This window comes from Anas acuta, chromosome 5 (genome assembly GCF_963932015.1).
Source record: "Anas acuta chromosome 5, bAnaAcu1.1, whole genome shotgun sequence".
Lineage (NCBI taxonomy): Eukaryota > Metazoa > Chordata > Aves > Anseriformes > Anatidae > Anas > Anas acuta.
This window is the reverse complement of record NC_088983.1, coordinates 24,452,570-24,469,878: the sequence shown is the minus strand read 5'-3', so window position 1 is coordinate 24,469,878 and position 17,309 is coordinate 24,452,570.

Below are 17,309 nucleotides of genomic sequence, written 5' to 3'. Positions count from 1 at the left end.
AGGGCAGCTTTGGGGACAGCCCTCTGCCTGCGTGTTCTGCCCTCTGCGCTGCTGAGGTTGGGTGCAGGAGGAGCAGGCATACAGGAGGGTTTGGTGGTGGCTTAGCAAGAGGTGACACGGTCCCAGTGATATCCCTGGGTGCCTTGCAGAGCAGGGACTGCTTGCAGCACAGAAGCACAGTCTCATATCCCTCACACTGCCCTGGCACTGTTGGTGGACTGAGGAAGGTTCAGACCAACCAGATTCACCCAGACTGGAGTAGCAGGGTGCCGAGAGTAAGGATCCAGCATACACTGCCTTCACATGAATCTCGCTGAAGTTAGAGTCATGATCTTTAATAGCATTCTAAATAGTTGCTTAGATAACCAACACGACTGTGGAAAAAACAGCTCTGCTGCATTTCCGTACCTCTGCCGTCTCCTCATCCAAATGCCAACCTGCAACCTACTCTTTAACCTCCGTTCACTGGAACAACAAGGTTATGCAGAACCAGCCTTATTTATCTGAGCCACTTGTCCTCTTCTGCTCCAGAGGAGGTTGTTTCCTGATAAAATAGAAAAAAATAATTTAAAAGAGCCTGTTTAAGTCATGATTTCCTCATGACCTCACACCAGTGAAGGAAGGATGCAGAAGATGAGTAGGTTGGAGCAAAAATGATGAGTACAAAGGAACACCAGGAGCATGCAAGAACATAATCTAAAAGACGAAGCATAAAAATAAGTTTGCAAGCAGCAGGATCATTCAGAGGAACAAGAAGTCATTCTGTAAATTCATTAGTAGCAAGAAGAAGACTAAGCAAAATATTGGATCACTGCTCAACAGGGAGTGAAAATTATTGACAGAGGATAATATTAGTGAAACTAATAACAGTGATAAAGAGGTAAGATCTTGGCTTAAACTAAGGGAAGAATATAGTAGAGGTCATACTACTGAGTTAGATGCATTCAGATTTATTGGGTGTAAAGAGCTTCATTGTAGGTACTTAGAAATTTGGCTACAGCAGCCTCAGAATCACTAGTGGCTGTCTTCCAGAACTTGTAAAGATGTAGTTGTACAGGAAAACTACAAAAGGACAAAACAGACATTACTCTTTAAAAGGCAAAGAGAAAGGTGCTGGGTAATTTTGGACTGATCAGCTTAATTACCATTCCCATGAAAAATTCTGAAATAAATATCCAAGTTATTTTGAAAGTTATTTCAAAGAAAAAGTTGGACAGTCAATTGCATTCAGCATAGAGTTGTCAAGGATCAGTCCCTTCCAGTTAGTTACTCTCATTTTCTCCTGTGGAAAGGCAACAGGTCTTGTAGATAAAGATGGAACACAAGGTGTTTTGTATCTTGACTTCAGTAAGCTGTTTAGTCTCCTTTAAAAAAAAAAATCTTTATAAGTAAGCTAGAAGAATATAAATTACCAGAAACTAGTTAGATAGGTACAAAATTAGTTAGAAAACTATGCTTAGCAAATAGTCTTCAGTGGTAAAGGATGTATTGAGAAATGCTCCACAAAGATCTATTCTGGATCTGGTTCCATACAGTGATTTAATTAACAACGTGGATGACGGAAGAGAGTGGGCACATCAGGAAGACACAGAACTGGAAGGTGCTTTAAGTACACTGGAGGATAGGCTTAGCATTCAAAATTATGTTGGCAAATGGGGAAAGTGATTGAAAAAAACATAGGTGAAAGTCAGTAAGAAACCATGCAAAGAATATCAGTGATGCAGAAAAGAAAAAAAAAAGTATAAACAGGAGTTGGAAAAGAACTTGTTAGGCTGCAATTCTTCCAAAAAAGAGTCAAAAATATTATGCTGATGCAAAAAGCATACCTCATACTGTGAGGAATAAACAAGACTACAGCTGTCAAGACCTCTGGAAATTGTCTTTCATTCTAATCAGCACTGGTGAGACTCTGGTTGGTGTTCTCAGCACAGTTTTGGCATTGTGTGGTTTGATGACCACATCACTGCTCTCCTCACTAACACACCAATGGATATTTACTAACTAGGAAGGATAACAGGATGGAGACCTGAGAGACAACCGAACCCTTGAGATGAACAAAGTGATGGGCCCTACCCCCACATTCTGGGATGTCACTAAAAGAAAAGGGAGGGGCATGCTACCCAGATCACTGCCACACCAACTATTTGGTGCTAGAGTTAAAACAGTGGTGTGATTATCTGCCTCCCTGTCACCACCAGATATCTGAATTTGAATGCTTGTACTGCTCCTCCCTGCTAGGAAGTCTAAATCAAGCAATGGCTTGAAGACTTACTATAAGTTCTCTAGATACCTTAGTGGAGGTACCTACTTCTGCAACTTTTCCTTTGGGAAATCTTTTCAGGGTAGAAATCTATCTTGCTGGAATGAGTGTCCACCTCAAGCAATGGATTTTCCTTGCTCACTTCCCTCTGTTCCCGTATTCTTTCAATCTGTATGTTTCAATCCGTATGTTTGTCCTTTGTCACCTTCTTTCCTTGGCTCTGTGCATTTCTGCTCCATACAGCCTTGCCTGTCTGAGGAGCATTTTGTACTTTCTTTTGGGATGAGTGATGGACCTTGAGAAGGATCAGGAAGAGGCCGGATATGTGTTGGAACTTAATTTGGACACATTTCGACCTTAATCTAGGCTGAAAGGTGGACACGTTCCCAGGTTCCATCTTTCTTCAGGCCACTGTGAGCAGCTCACCATTTTGTTCCAGCATCTGTGATGAGTCTCACATTTCGTTGCCTGCCAAGCCAGGATATTAGCTCTGGTCTTCAAAGCTCTCTCAGAGTCAATTATGTCCGAGTCTGCATTTTCATCACGGCCCACCTGCTCCTGTGGGAATATGCAGTTGACTAAGTCCATGATGAAGTGAATGAAACTGGAGATGAAATGGAGATAAATGTCAAGAAGGTTTTGCTACTGAATAAGTTTGCAGAGGGAATGCACTACTCCAAAGTGGATACACTTAGGAAGCACAGCTCCTTTCTTAAGAAGCTTTTCCACTACAGCAGAAAAAAGGTATGAATATTTTAAAATACAATTAAACAAACAAAAAATGTGATAGTCCTTTGCTAACAGACTACAGGGAACTTGGAATTAGCAGCAGCCAAAATGGCTTAATGGTCACAAGGAGAAATGTTCTGAGGCCCCACAACATTAAGCACCACCAAGTATGCTTAAGGAAGAGCAGTATCAGGAAAGACACAGAAGACTGCAGGAAAATGTCAGAGGTTGGCAGGTAGGTGAGGAGTGTGGGGACACGACATGGTACCTGGTATAAGAGTTACCACAGTGCAGATGCCTTCTCCAGGATCCATCAGAGGGATTGCTACTCCCCTCCTCTTAGTTATCACTTAAGGAAGTCAGGCACGTCTACGCATGGCTTGCAGACCAAATCCACAAATTCCCATTCATTTTCTTGCCTCTTCTCTAGAATCTGTGCAGTTTGTTGGTATTTCTTTAAAGAAACAAATGTGTTAATCTGCACAGAAAATTTGAATCTTACCTTTACAGCAATATAGCATTAATGGGCTGCTCTTCAATGTCATGTTTCTGAACACGTACCTGTCTCAATCTTATTTAGAGCTTTCTAATATTGCAAATGTGCATTGCTATCACACCAAACTCTTATTATTTTCAGCCATTCTCACTGTACATTTGTCTGTCTCTCAGAAATAGTTTTGGATCTGGAGTTTTTCCCCTATGACAGTTTGCTGAGTCATCTATGTCGTGTCATCTGTGTTCTCTTTGCCACAGCATTCTGGTTCTGTTCCCCAATGACACAAATTTTTCCAACTCTGTACTATCTGCAAGTGGCATTAATATGCAGCTCGGGCTGCTTTCTTGATCATTTATTAAGACCTTAAGAAGGGCAGACTTAAATTCCTCTAGCTGGAGAGGTTCTGTCCCTGCCTGGCAGTTATGCTCAGAGCCTGTTATTTACAGTCATCTGGCTGCATTCTCATTCTCATTGATAACTTCTATCTGAAAATTCACAATAATTTTCCCAGGGCAATTTCATGTTTTGCTAATTAGAAGTTCAAGAACAGACCTGAAAAGTGAATTTACTAAAGATAGTAAAAGAACCAACAACAGTAAAAGAACAAAATGAACCACAGAGCTGAACAAAGCCCAGTGTATTTCAGACACTGGGCAAGAAGGTCACTTGAACCAGTTTAATTTCATTTGGATTGTGTCCTTGGCAATTCAACCTGAATTTATTTTGTCAAACAAATCTTGTGAGTAGTTTTCCCACAAGTTGAATGCATCCGTGGTGCTCCCTAACAGTTCCATAATGCTAAGACAATTCAGTATGCACAGCAAAATTCTTCCTGTTGTGACAGAGTGACGGAAATTAGATTTTTGCCATAGCAATTGAGTCCAGCATTCTTTTCCCCCTTTGGAAGATAAATTTATCTATCATGCTTTTTTCTTCAGCACCTAGCTCTGTGGTATGCAAAGATAGCAGAAAAATAATACAACTGCAGCCCCAAGCAAGAACTTGTTTTTAATCTTCACCATCATTCTGGAGCACAGGAATATGCATTTGTGCTGTTCCATTACTGCAAAAGCAGAAAAATCTTCTCCCTTAGGGTGGGATCCATCTCACCTAACTTCAGATGCCTACACCAGAGCTAGGCATGGAGTACCTTCGTAGTCAATAATAATCTCATGGACTACCTTTATGGTCAATACCGATCTTGTAAATAAAGGCAATGGAGATGTAATTTCTCTAATTCAGCATGGGCAGTTATTTCCAGGTAAGGTGAGTTTTGCCCTAGGCTCATTGAGCCTGTTGACTAGATCCCCTCTGACGAGAATGGGAAATTGCTCAATGTGGGCTCCCTGCACTTCAGATGTTCCTGATGGAATTGATGACATTGACACATTATTGTCTGATGACATTGACACATTATCGGCTCCAGATTCACGCATTCTTATAGTTCCCATATAGATGATAATAAGCAGAAGTTTGGGGGATATTTTTTCCTACTGCTGCTGACACAGTGTTTTAGTCCAGATCCTCTGTGGTGCTCAACTCTTACTTTGATCGTGATGGCTCTCTTTGAAGGCTACATGACAAGTTTTTCCCTTGTGACATGAATTCAGGTTTCAGGACAGGCAATGACGGATTTGACCATCTCTGTCAAAGAGCACAGAGGCAATCTGGGGAGTAAGAAACACTCACGGCTCTGGGCAGCCTGCTCTAATGGTTGGCAACCCTGCCCAGAGCAGGGGGGTTGAAACTAGATGATCTTTAAGGTCCTTTTCAACCCAGGCCATTCTATGATTCTATGTAATAGTCCCCAGGGTTAGGATGAGGTCTGCATGATGTTCTAGGTTTGGCAGCTGGCTGGCGATTTGGCCAGTGTCTTGACCCTCGGGAGAAGCGATGTTTGATACAGGTTGGTCCCTTGGGTCAAGTGAGAGCATTCGGGCACGATGCCCTCTTGTACATGTGTTAATATCCAGCATACAATATCCAAATATCCACAGCATCTCCCCCTGCACCTGGGTCCTCCCAGGGAGCGGGGGCAGCTCTTGGAGGCTCCTCATTAGGTCGCCGGCCTCAGGAGCCCAAATATCCCCTCCCCCACCTCTGTACACAACTGTTCCTCATTTACATAAATTATCTCTATTCAATTATCTGTCCAGATGTCCGAATTGTGCCACCAATGATCTGTGAATGAATTAAAAATGGAATATAATTTAATAATAACTGATTAGAAGGAGATTAGTTGTTATATAAAAAGGAAAAACCAAGAGACAGCTAGTTGCCCTTAATCCGAGCCAATCCACAGTAATTATAGAAATAGTCTCGCTTGCTCTCCTTCCCCATTTCTCTTCGCCCCCCCCCGTCAATTTTCTCTCTTTCTCCTTTTCCCTTTTCTCTGTCCTTTCTTTCCTCTTTCTCCTCTCTCTTCTTTCTTTTTCTTGCTTTGTCTCCATCCCTCCTGTGCCTTCTCTCCACTTTCTCTTCCCGATTATACGAGCCTACGTCAACCGAGTTAAAGCCCCCCCAGCCGCTGATACACCCGCCTAGCTGGGGATGTTCTGCCAGGGGCCGACCAACAAAAGCTTTCATCTGCATTAAGGTCCTGTCTTTCAAGCCATGATAATGATGTGCCTTTATACTCTCACTTTTCTCTTAAATAATTTTGGAACCTCTGCCTTTTTTCTAATGGTTCCAAATCCAGACTCTTTTTGGGCTTCCCTCCCTATGTCTTCTGGTGTTGTGCAGAGTGATTTCTACAGTGTGTTGCATTTAATAAAACCATAAGAAGCAAATTGTCCCCGTCTCCTTCTTTTGCACCAGGAAGAACCAGCAGCAAGCCCCCAAGCCCCCCTGGTGTCAGACCAGCATCCCTGGAGAGGCATGCCCAGACTTCCAGGAAACTCATGGGTTTGTTTTTCAGTGATATTCTTTCCTCTCAAAAAATGCAAAATACAAAAAATATAATACCATGCTACCCAAATACTCTGTGGGTCTCCTCCGCTGTCCCATGCCATATTTACCAGAGCTTCCTCCCAGCTGTGACCCACCTACATCAACTGGGGCTCCCAGCGAGAGCCTCCATCACTTGCTATTGACTTGCAGTGGCATAAAGATGAATAACACAAAGCTCCTCTTGTAAACTAGAACAAGGAGAATAAAAGAAGTCATTTGCTGATGTTCATTGTTGAGCAGGAGCAGACTGTTTCTTTCAAGTAATTTCCTAATATGACTTTGAAATTATCAGTTAACAACTTAAGTCAAATTACCACCTAGTTCAGCACAGATGCTGGTGTATGTGGGCAATGATAATTACAGATGTGGCTTTGAGAAGCATTCTTTTACAAGAAAAAAGAAGCTGAAAAGCCAAACATACTCACTATCATGGACTCATCTACACATTCCGAGGTACTAGATATTCGATCCTTCAGTGTTGGCTCACTGTGTGGATGAATCTCTCTTCCCTGCTGCCCTGTTTCTGAGCTAAAAGCTCTGCTGTCCCTTCAAGCATTGCCCGTAAGAGCACTGCTCACACCTGTAGGTCCACCCTTCTCTCTTCTCATCACTAGGCCATCTGCAGTAAGTACTTCTTCCCACAAAAGCAGCCCACAAATGGGGCCCTTCTCAGGGACTGCTGCACCACCTCAGCCAGCTCCTGTGCTCCTCCACCATCAGTTTACACCCATACTCCCAAGCCATGCCCGTACTATGATCTGGCCAGAACCATCGAAATTGGCGCGATTGGGAGCAGGCTGAGCAGCACTTGCACACAAATTCAAGGCTGAGACATGGCTGTGCTGCGGAGAGGTGTGAGCTAACAGGGAAGGAAGAAGGCCCAAGAACAGCAGAGGCTCCAAAATTTTCAGATGGAGCGGTGTTGTGCATGAAAGTGTTTGCACATATTTATGCTGTGTTCATTACCATGGCATCTGAGCATCCTATGAATGTAATTCAGTACAAATCATTTGATATAAATAACACTTTGTGTGCTGGTGTTTTTGTAATCTCCTATACCACGTAGTCAAAGAAAACTTTAAGAAGGTATTTCTTTTAGTGCTATGTTGATCCATTCTCCATCTTTTTAATTATTACAGACTTTCTTAGCTTAGGTATAGACTGTGCTGCCAGTGTTACAGGAACTGCTGAATTTGCAGGTAACTGGAGTGGCTTCGTGCAGCTGGAGAGGGTAACCCCAGCTGCCCCTACTGAGGAGGTACAGAGGCTGGAGAGACAAAAGGTCCAAAACCTGGACAGAAAACAACATATGATGGGCTGCAGATCATTTTGCTGAGGTCTCTCTAGCACTGTAGTGGCTGTTGGAGGTTGTTTTACCCTTTAAGGCATCTTTTATTTCTTTGGCAAAGGAATACATTTCTAGACAGAAAGGACTTTGATGTTAGAACTTAGTTAAAGCTGCAGCTGCACCAACAGCCAGCAAACATTTCACAAAGTTAGCATCAAAAACAAAAACAGAAAAGAGCCATTTTAAAAGTAATAGAAACAATTTTCTATGAAATGTGTACAGTTTATATTGCCCTGCCATTTATATCCATTTGTTAATACAAATGTAAATGCGAAGATTTACTTTGTTGTTTCAGTAACATGCAGTCTGGCTCAATTACCTTCTTTTTTTCCTTTGCAAAATCTACCCTGACCCTCAAACATATTTGCAAATAGGATGAGCTAGGCTGTGTGAGTGCTGGAATTACAGGGCCCATATTTTTTTAGTTCAGGGTGGATTGCCACCTCCAAAGGAAGCTGATCATGATCTTGTTAAGGTAACGTATCTCTTTTACAGGTCACTGCAAGCAAAATAATTCTTTAATTACAATTTCTATGTTGTTGCCAAACTATACAATGTTTTCTTGCATCTCACTGTATTTGTGGTTTTTCATGATGAGCCAGCTCTCTGAATCAAGGGATTACAAGAGCATTTCAGCTTTTAATAGAAAGTGTTTCTACCAACAATGCTGCAGAAGAGGGTTTGACAACACAAACTGGAGGCATTCTGGTGCTCAAAAAAAGAAGCTTAATACATTATTTAAAACCTTCCGTAATTTTCAACCTAATATATTTATTTTTTATGGACTTAATTCAAAAACTTTGGACTCTTGGGGTTTTGCAGTGAGCATTTTTGTATTTTGATAATTAAAATGTTAGCGCTCTGTAGCTAGGAGATGTGTTCAGTAGGCTTTGAAGGATGTTATTTACATATGATTTGGCTTTGATAGTCTTACTTTTTGAGTAATATTTTACTCACAAGTAGTTCCGTTGGCTTCTATGAGTATTACTCAATATGATAATACGAGGAGAGGTAGCAATTCTGCCCCTCAGGTTAATGCAAGACAAGCCATAGGTAGTGAAGGTATATTAATGCTTTATATTTTGAAAAAAGTGTCTTGATTTGTTTTATAACTCCATCTCTGAAGCCCACATGAAAGTGCTATGCACCTTGGTATTTCTGTTGCAGAGATTCAAAGTTAAAGAGATTACTGAAATATTTCTCTAATGTTAATTTTCCCAGGTTTAGATTTATGTCAGGCGATGTGTGAACTGGAAGCAAAATCAACCCCTTAACACACTGTACCTGTTTATTCCCCCATTCTTTCACTGTTTCCATCAGGGTTCTGGTATGTGTTTTTCTAATGGTTATTAACCTCTGGAGGAACTTCAGTTTGAAGCTGTTTGTGCTGATGGTTGTTAAAGAGGTTTTCAGGGAAAGGATGTTCATTTACAGCAAATCTAAGAGTGTGTTGTAAAGCCCTGAGTGATGTTCAGCTTTGTTTTTCCATGTAGGTTTTTGCTGGGAGTCTGAAGACCAAGGGCAGTGCCATAGCACAAGGAGAGTACTTTGTACTTTGGTGTTTCTTCAGCCCATCCTCATCTAACAACCATGCCAATGTCCTAGCTCGTTCCTTCAGCTCCACATCTGCCTGACAGACCAAAAGCCATTTCTCATCTGGGTCATTTGGTCATTGCCAGCTTCATGGGGAGCTCCCTCCCACTGTTCAGGAGATGTGGATAGTGCAGATACTTAGTGCAGAGCTGTACCTGTCCCTGTGGTGTCTGAGCAACTTCCCTTGGTGGCTTTGGAGAAGCAGCCACCACAGTCACACGTGTCATCACAGCAGCAGCACTGAGAGAGGCTTGCCTTCTCCCAGACTGTTAATTCTTCCAGGGAGGGTTGTAAAGAGCCTGGACAGTGAGACTGTGGTGTTTTCAGAAATCCATGCTGACCAGAAGGTGGGCTTTCATGGTATCACCTGATTACACCGTCATGGGGTCACCTGGCTGAGGGAACTTTTGGCTTTGTCCCTGCAATCCAAATTCCTATGAGTGCACTCTGTGTTGGATTGGTGGCTTCAGTACAGCATTTTGTGTCTCTGCCTGCTCCACAGGTTATTAATTCATTAGAGGAGGCCAGGAAGCATCGACAGCAGCCCTAGCTATACCAGCCCTAGCACAGTGAAAGAAGAGGAGATCTGAAACAGTTGGTTTTGGACACCTGGCATCCCATGATAGGTATATGGGGTGATTTCTTTGAATTAGCTCTTCTCTGTCTCCATGGACTGAACACCTCTTTGCAGCTGTAGTGTGCTGGGGAGGGCTCCATCACCTTCCCATCCAGCTTCGTCCAAAAGAACACCGATGTGCATCCCCTAAGACCCCTGCCCAACGCAAAGCATAGCAATGCTGGCATCCTTGAATCCAGAGTGCACCCTAGATCCAAAATGTTGAATCCAGACAGACTCTTGTGCCAAACCTGTCAATTTTGTCCATGCTGAAGCATGCATCTTAGAAAGCTTAAAACCGAAAGAACATTGCTTAGGTAAAGAGGTTCAGTGCTTGTATAGTAGAGGCAGCTGTAAATCAGATTTCCTGATGCTGTGGGAAATTTTAACATTTTAAAATATTTTCACTCCATCAAGAATTAACTTTGTAACTTTAAAGTGCTGTCTTATAACTTTGTTTGTGTCATATTTTGTACTGGCCTTGCACTTCGTGCTGACAGGTCAGCAGATGAGAGGCACTGCCCGCAGTACACACATACCTATCGCTGGCAGCAAACCACGATGGACAGCTGAACTAGTTGACTCCTAGTTTATATTTTAGAATCATTAAAGTCATCAGAAACTTCATTCCCTATGAAATAATTCACAATTTTGGCAGCACGAAGATCCTCTGCTCTGTTATAATGATGGAATTTTACATCAATTTGGTATTCTCTCAGTACTATGTAGTGAACGCGCTTAGCGGTTTGAAAATTAAAATGAAAATAGATTTCAACGATTTGTCATGATACAGTGTGATAATAGTACAATGATATAAAATGAGAATGCATAAATTAACATGAGAAAATACATTTCAGAACAATTTTCTAAAACAAACTGTTTCAAAATATATTGCTGTAGGAATTTCTATAAGAAACTATCTATTTTTCTGTCAAACCCCCAAACATTTCCATCAGCTTTTTCCAACAAGAAGCTCTTTAAAAACTGTCTGGCCTACTCTATTAATTATCTTCACTGTTAAAAATCCAGGCCTTATATTAATTTGTATATTTAATTAAATTAATTAATTTAATTATGAATTAGTTAGCTTGACCTTCCAGTGCTGAATCCTGTTACATCTTTGTCTAATAAATTAAAGAACCTTCCACCCTCAGAAAGCATCTCTCCTAATGACTTACAAAGGGTGACCAAGCCACCTTCTAATTTTCCTCCTAACAAGCTGAATAGATTGAGCTTCTTCATTCTCACTACAGCTGGTTTTCCATCCCATAGATTGCTCCTAAAGCTCCTGTCTGAATAGTTTCCAGTTCTTTGGTGTTATTTTTGGAAGTCCGGACACTAGGAATGGACACTATTAATTTGCTGTGGTCTTGGGAGGCCAATACTATCTCCATCCTGGTATTTAGGTATTTAATTATTTTTTTTTTGCCTATACATTCAGGAAGTGCATAGTTATGATGCAGCGGATTACACCAAAAATCCACGTTTAGCTTTTATTATCTGTCACATCTCCTACATCCTCCTCCCGGCTACTGCTTCCCATGACAGCATCCCCATCCTGTGACCTTCATTTTCTGTTCGGAGATATATGATCTTGCATTTGGCTATATTAAAATCACATATTGTTCAAATGAGCAAAGCCTGCCAAGTGATCCAGATTGCTTGGTATAACTGACCTGCTCCTATCATTATTTATCACACCACCAATTTTTATGTCAAGTAGGAATCGTTACCAGCATTGATTTCATATTTTCTTCGGAGTCGCTACAAAGACGTCACGCAGCGGTATGGACCAGGAAATGATCTCTCGGCAACCCGTCTCCAAAGCTTCTCCACTGGTGGGTGATTCCCTATTTAATTTTCAGAACCACTAATTAGTCGGTTTGTAATTCATTTAATGGGTGTAATTCCGATTTTACATCAAGCTAATTTTATTGTTTAAAACGAGAAGGTCACATACTGCCAAGGGATGTGCTAAAATGACAGTGAAATGTGTAGTGACGACCAAAGCCACCTCCACCCACCGACTTTGTCATCTTGTTGGAAATGACACGGAGCCTGTGTGGCAAGAGATGTTTTCTGTGAACCCAGCCTGATGGCCAGACCCTGCCCTCTCCCTGCAGCTGAGCCCTGTGCCCGGAAATCCTCATCTTTCTACCTTCCTATCAACATTATTGGTCAGGGAGCACCTGGTCTAACACGTGCCATCATGGTTAGGGCTTCCCTTGGTCCCCGCTCTTTTTCTCTAGAGCTGCAGATTTCCATGACTGCTGACCAGGAGCCTGGGTGAAGCTGCTGGTGTCCACCTCCATGGGAGACCTGCTGGTGGTAGCAGGCCCCAGGGCAAACGGGGGTCCCTGCACGTGGGTTCCCTCCTCCGTCGACGCCAGAGCTGCCGCCGGTAATTAGCGGCATTAGCGGAAGGAAAGTTGCCTGCTCTGATCTCCTGTCCCGAGGCCACAAGGTCCCCGGGTGCGCTTCTTCCCTTTCCTCACTGCTCCATTGCACGCCGAGCGGCCCCCTCCCGCCAGCCCCGGCAGCCGCAGGAGGCTCCTGCTTGTATTTACCAGCAAATGATTAATTGCGGCTCTGCGCCCGCCGCTAATGCTGCTAATCCGGGCGGCTGCGTGTTCGGCCGCTCGCCCGGTGCCAGGCCCCACGGGCCGAGGGGCGCAGCGGTGGCTGGGGGGCCGCTCTGGGCTGTAATTACTCCCCAGACAAATCTCCGCCGACGGAGGAGCGGGGAAATCTCTGCCCATATTGCACGGGGCTGCAGCCCCCACCCGCGGGATAATTTGAGACTCAAATCCCAGCAAAGACCTGCTACAAATTGCTGCAAATTAAGCTGATTTTGCCCCGAATGAGGGATTTTCTGCTGCAGATCAGCCCTTCCCGGAGCTGATGAGGTGGGGATTAGAGAAGGGACTGAAATCAAAGGGACAGGATGGCACGGGAGGGGGGAGCGAGAGAGGGGAGCCTAGCAGTGAAAGTCCTGGAGCATTAACACTTATTGATTTCTACTTTGCTGACATTTTATTCTATTACCAAGTTTCCGATTAGCCTTACACTGGGATCCATGACAGCCAAAGCAGGGTGCAGGGGCTGGGGGGCAAAGGAGAGCCCACTCTTTGGGCTGGCACCAGCCCAGTCCTGCAGGCATCAGCTGTGAGCAAATGCCTCCTTCTGGGGACACCGGTGCTGGGAGGGCTGGAGGCGAGCTGGGCTTGTGGCCCTGCGAGGGCAGCGAGCTCCTTTTGCTCACCGGAGATGCTGGTGACTTCTGTCAGAGGAAAGGAGTTCCTTCCAAACTCCAACTCTTTATAACCCACCAAATCTTCCCCAAAACAAGCGATGGGAGGAGCCAATTTACCCCTTTTTAAACATCCGTCTGTCTGTCCATCTCTCCATCCCTTCCTCTCCTTCCTCCCCCCCCGTCTCGGGATCCTCATTTCCATCTGCTTAAACAGCAATAGCAATGTATGTTGCAGGTATTTCAAATTGCACCATTAAAGATTTTATGTAGTGGATGTTAAAATTAAAAAGATATATGTGCAAATAGTCACTACGAATTTAATCAACTTGATTTAATACTAATAGGAAACAGCAAATGGAATTTATGACTCAAAAAGAAGTGAATTTTTTTTTTAAATAAATACAAGTACTTTGTGCAAAACAGAAAAAAAATCCCAATCTGAAGAGTTTATTAGAGTCTAATCCCCCAACAACAACCGAAACCGGGGCTGCCCACCCAATAATCCTGGCTGCCATTAAAATATTAAAGATAAATCTAATCGTCTCTTTATCCAAAATAAGCGACTTTTATGTGGAGAGAAAATGTCTAACCCTTTGGGAAGAGAATTACTCCTAATGCATCAAATGGAATTCAGTCAGGATGGTAAAACTAGGTTTAAAAGCAAATGAGATGGTAATAGAGATAAAGGCCAGTATAACAAATTAAAAACACTCATTTACACGAATTAAAATCCCTCCTGAAGGGGTTCCGAGTAAGGAGGCCACTGGACGCTCTTGGTCCTTCTTGGAGCACAGGGGCTGAGGTGGGCTCTCCAGATGCAGGGGAAGGCAGGATGCGGTGCTGAGCAGCTGCAGGGAAGTTTTTCTTGTGACCCCACATCCCACAAGCAGTTTTTAGCCCCGTCCTACCATGGACGTGTGCTGCAGCTCCAGACCCACACATCAGAAGTGATACCAGCCCACATCTTCCTCATAGCTGCCTCTGCCCCCAGCAGCTCTGCCCCAGCAGGTGCCGTCTTGCTGGGATGCCTCTTTCCACCCGTGCTCATAACACGTGCTGGCAGCCCCCGGTGTCACCCTGAGCTCATGCTGTTAGATCATTTTGAGAGTTTTTGTGTGCCACAGCTCGGAAACCCCAACCAATTTGCGGGTGCAACGGAGGGAAAATCCCACCAGGAGTACTTCTGTAAGTTAAATCCAGCCCATGGCGCACTCCCAGGCCAGGTGCTGTTTGCGATGGGTTACAGCCAAGCACATTTGCCAGAGCTCAGAAGACACCAAATTCTCTCACAACCAGCTTCATTTAGCTTATGCTAAATCCATAAGACCAGACCTTTATCTGCATAGATTTCTTCTTCCAGTATGAAACACAAACTTGATTCTGCGGTGAGAAAGTGAACGGCAGAGAAATTTGACCTGTCACCATTATCAACATAGGACATGAACAAGGGCAGGTCTCCGTAGAGCTGGAGCTTCAGGCTGCTTAGGTTTCCCAGCATAATTTGATGTTCATGTTATAACTTTAAGATTATTGATGAAATTTTATAGGCAAGATAATTTTTTCTTTAGTCAATGCTTAGGGCCTGGCAAACAAGGATGCTTCCTTTAGGAAAACCAAAATGAAACACTTATCTTTCTAGTTCTGATCTTTAGATTTCACCCATAGTAGAAGGAGTTTGTCTTCTGAATGTCTTCCTATACTAATGCCTATCCCATGAGGTAGGCATCCTGTCCTAACACTCTCCTAACACTCTCACATTGTTAGAGAGTTCCTTCTACTGTCCTCTCGTCTCCTACCCTCAATAAATAAAATGGACAAATTTGGCAGCTCATCACTGCTGCATTTTTAAAATGTATCTGAAGACTTGATGGTATCTCACCTCAGTCATCTCTCTAGAACAAAGAAATCCAGGCTTTCTAGACATCTCATTATTTTTCTCTGGTTCCTCACCAATTAGCTCAGATCAATCTTGAAGCTTGGAACCAAGGATGGATACAGTAGGATGCAACCCAAGCCAGCAACTGGATGGAAAGTTGTTTTAGATACTTCCCTTTTTATTGTATCCTGTCCCCTGTATAGATATTCACTTGTGGACAGAAGCTGGGTCTGATAATATTTTCCTGTATCTTTATTTTCCCAAAAGGCTCCATGCCCTGGAATAAAACTGGATCTCCCTGGATTTCCCCCACAAACCCAGTCTCATGCTTTCCCCTAAACAAGGCAAACCATTTTGTTACATGGCAATGGAAAGGATTAATCCATTAAATGGATAAGAAATCCATTAAATGGATTCCCAAATTTCCTCTTCCTCACAAACTAAGAAAGGGGACCACTTAACGCAGTTAAAGGACAATGCATAAGAGAAAATACTTAGCACAAGTCCTGTGGTATTAATATGACAGAACATTATTTAGAACAGCAGCACATCCTTGCCCCCCAAATTAGTACTAGAGTAAAGAGGCTACCAAGGTGGCCGACAAGCAAAATGGATCAAGCAAGACTTTATGAAGGCTCATGGAAACTTGGTTTAGTTTGTCCAGGTCAAGTCCCATTACTTCACTTTGCTACGTTTTAGTTGGCTTTAAATCTTATCTCTGCTGAACAGATTTTAGTAAACTTTTTTGTATCCTGGGGTAGTTCCTGTCTGGTCACTTTTTTATTTTATTTTTTTTTCTCTGATCAATCAATAGAAGCAACTGAAACTGGCTGAGTAAAAATAAGCTTGGTTGCTCCAGAACAGTTAAGAGCACACCTGCACTCATAGTAAGCTTGTTTGAAAAATAAATGGAAACATTTCTTTGTTTCATATTATTCTCTTTTATTTTAGGGGATGGGAAAGAGTGACAAGAAACTTCTGGTGTTGCCCCATTGCCCATCTAGCACTGCCTGCTGTCAGCGAGGGGACGTGGGATCAGATGTGATGGGGCTGGTGTCTAAACCCTTGCCCTGAGCAGGGCAGAGTTGCTCAATGCCTCCAGCTGAAAGATGCTGGGGGAAATGTGCCATGAGGGGCTCTGTCCTTGCCACAGAAAAACTGCAGGGCAGGGGAATGGCTTCTGGCACGGTGTGGTGGGGTCCCAGCAGCTGGGTGCTCCACACAGCATGAACGGAGGGGCTCAGCCACAGAGACAAACCGTGGGGGAAATACAGGTGTGTCTGTCAGGAGAGATGAGGTGCAATGAAAAAAGCAAAACATCACAAGAAGTGTTGTGCAAAGCAAAATCCCGGCTCTATTCAGTGCTGCTGACCAAAGTCCCTGTGACTTCAGTGGGGTGAGGATTTTAACCAGGGGTTAAGAGGTGCAACTTGAAACTACCAGGATAATTCAGGGCAGACAGAAATGGAGAGTCCTGCTCAGGGCTGCAGTAACTCAGCCAGCAGCTGCCAGCTGAGAGCATTTACTGATGGCCATGACAGGTGCCATAATCACCTTGTCATCTTGTACTTTGTAGCTCCAGTGATTATTTAGAAATCAATACACTGGCATGTAAAGAAAAAAAATATGCTTAACGGGAAACTAGAATAGACATCAGGAGCTTCTTATGTGTGAAGATTGTGTTTTGTTTGTTTGTTTGAAAAGGAGCATATCCAACTAACAACATGAGCTCCATGGAGTCAAAGACTTTAAGGCCTGAAGGGAGCATCACCATCTTCTAGCCTGAACTTCAATGTAACAAAAGGCTACAAAACTTCACCAGATAATTTCTGCATCAAGCCAATAGCTTCTGGATGAGTTATAGATCATCTCTTGAAAAGACTTTCAGCCTTGATTTGAAGACTTTATGTGACAGAGAGAATCTACAACATCTGTGGGTAGGTAGCTCTCGTCACTCCTTGTGCCTCAGCAGTTTTTATTAATACAGCAAGTTTTCTTGTCATATTAGCATTATCATGTCCCATATCCATCCACAGTGCAACATATGGCAGAAGGATAATGAAAATGCCCAGTGTCTATGACTCCAGTAGATCACAAGTGCTTCCTAAAGTTAAAGAACAGCTAAAATAAAAATGTGCTGGGAGACACTTTTATACCAAGCATTCGTCCCCATAGGGGATTTGAAAAGA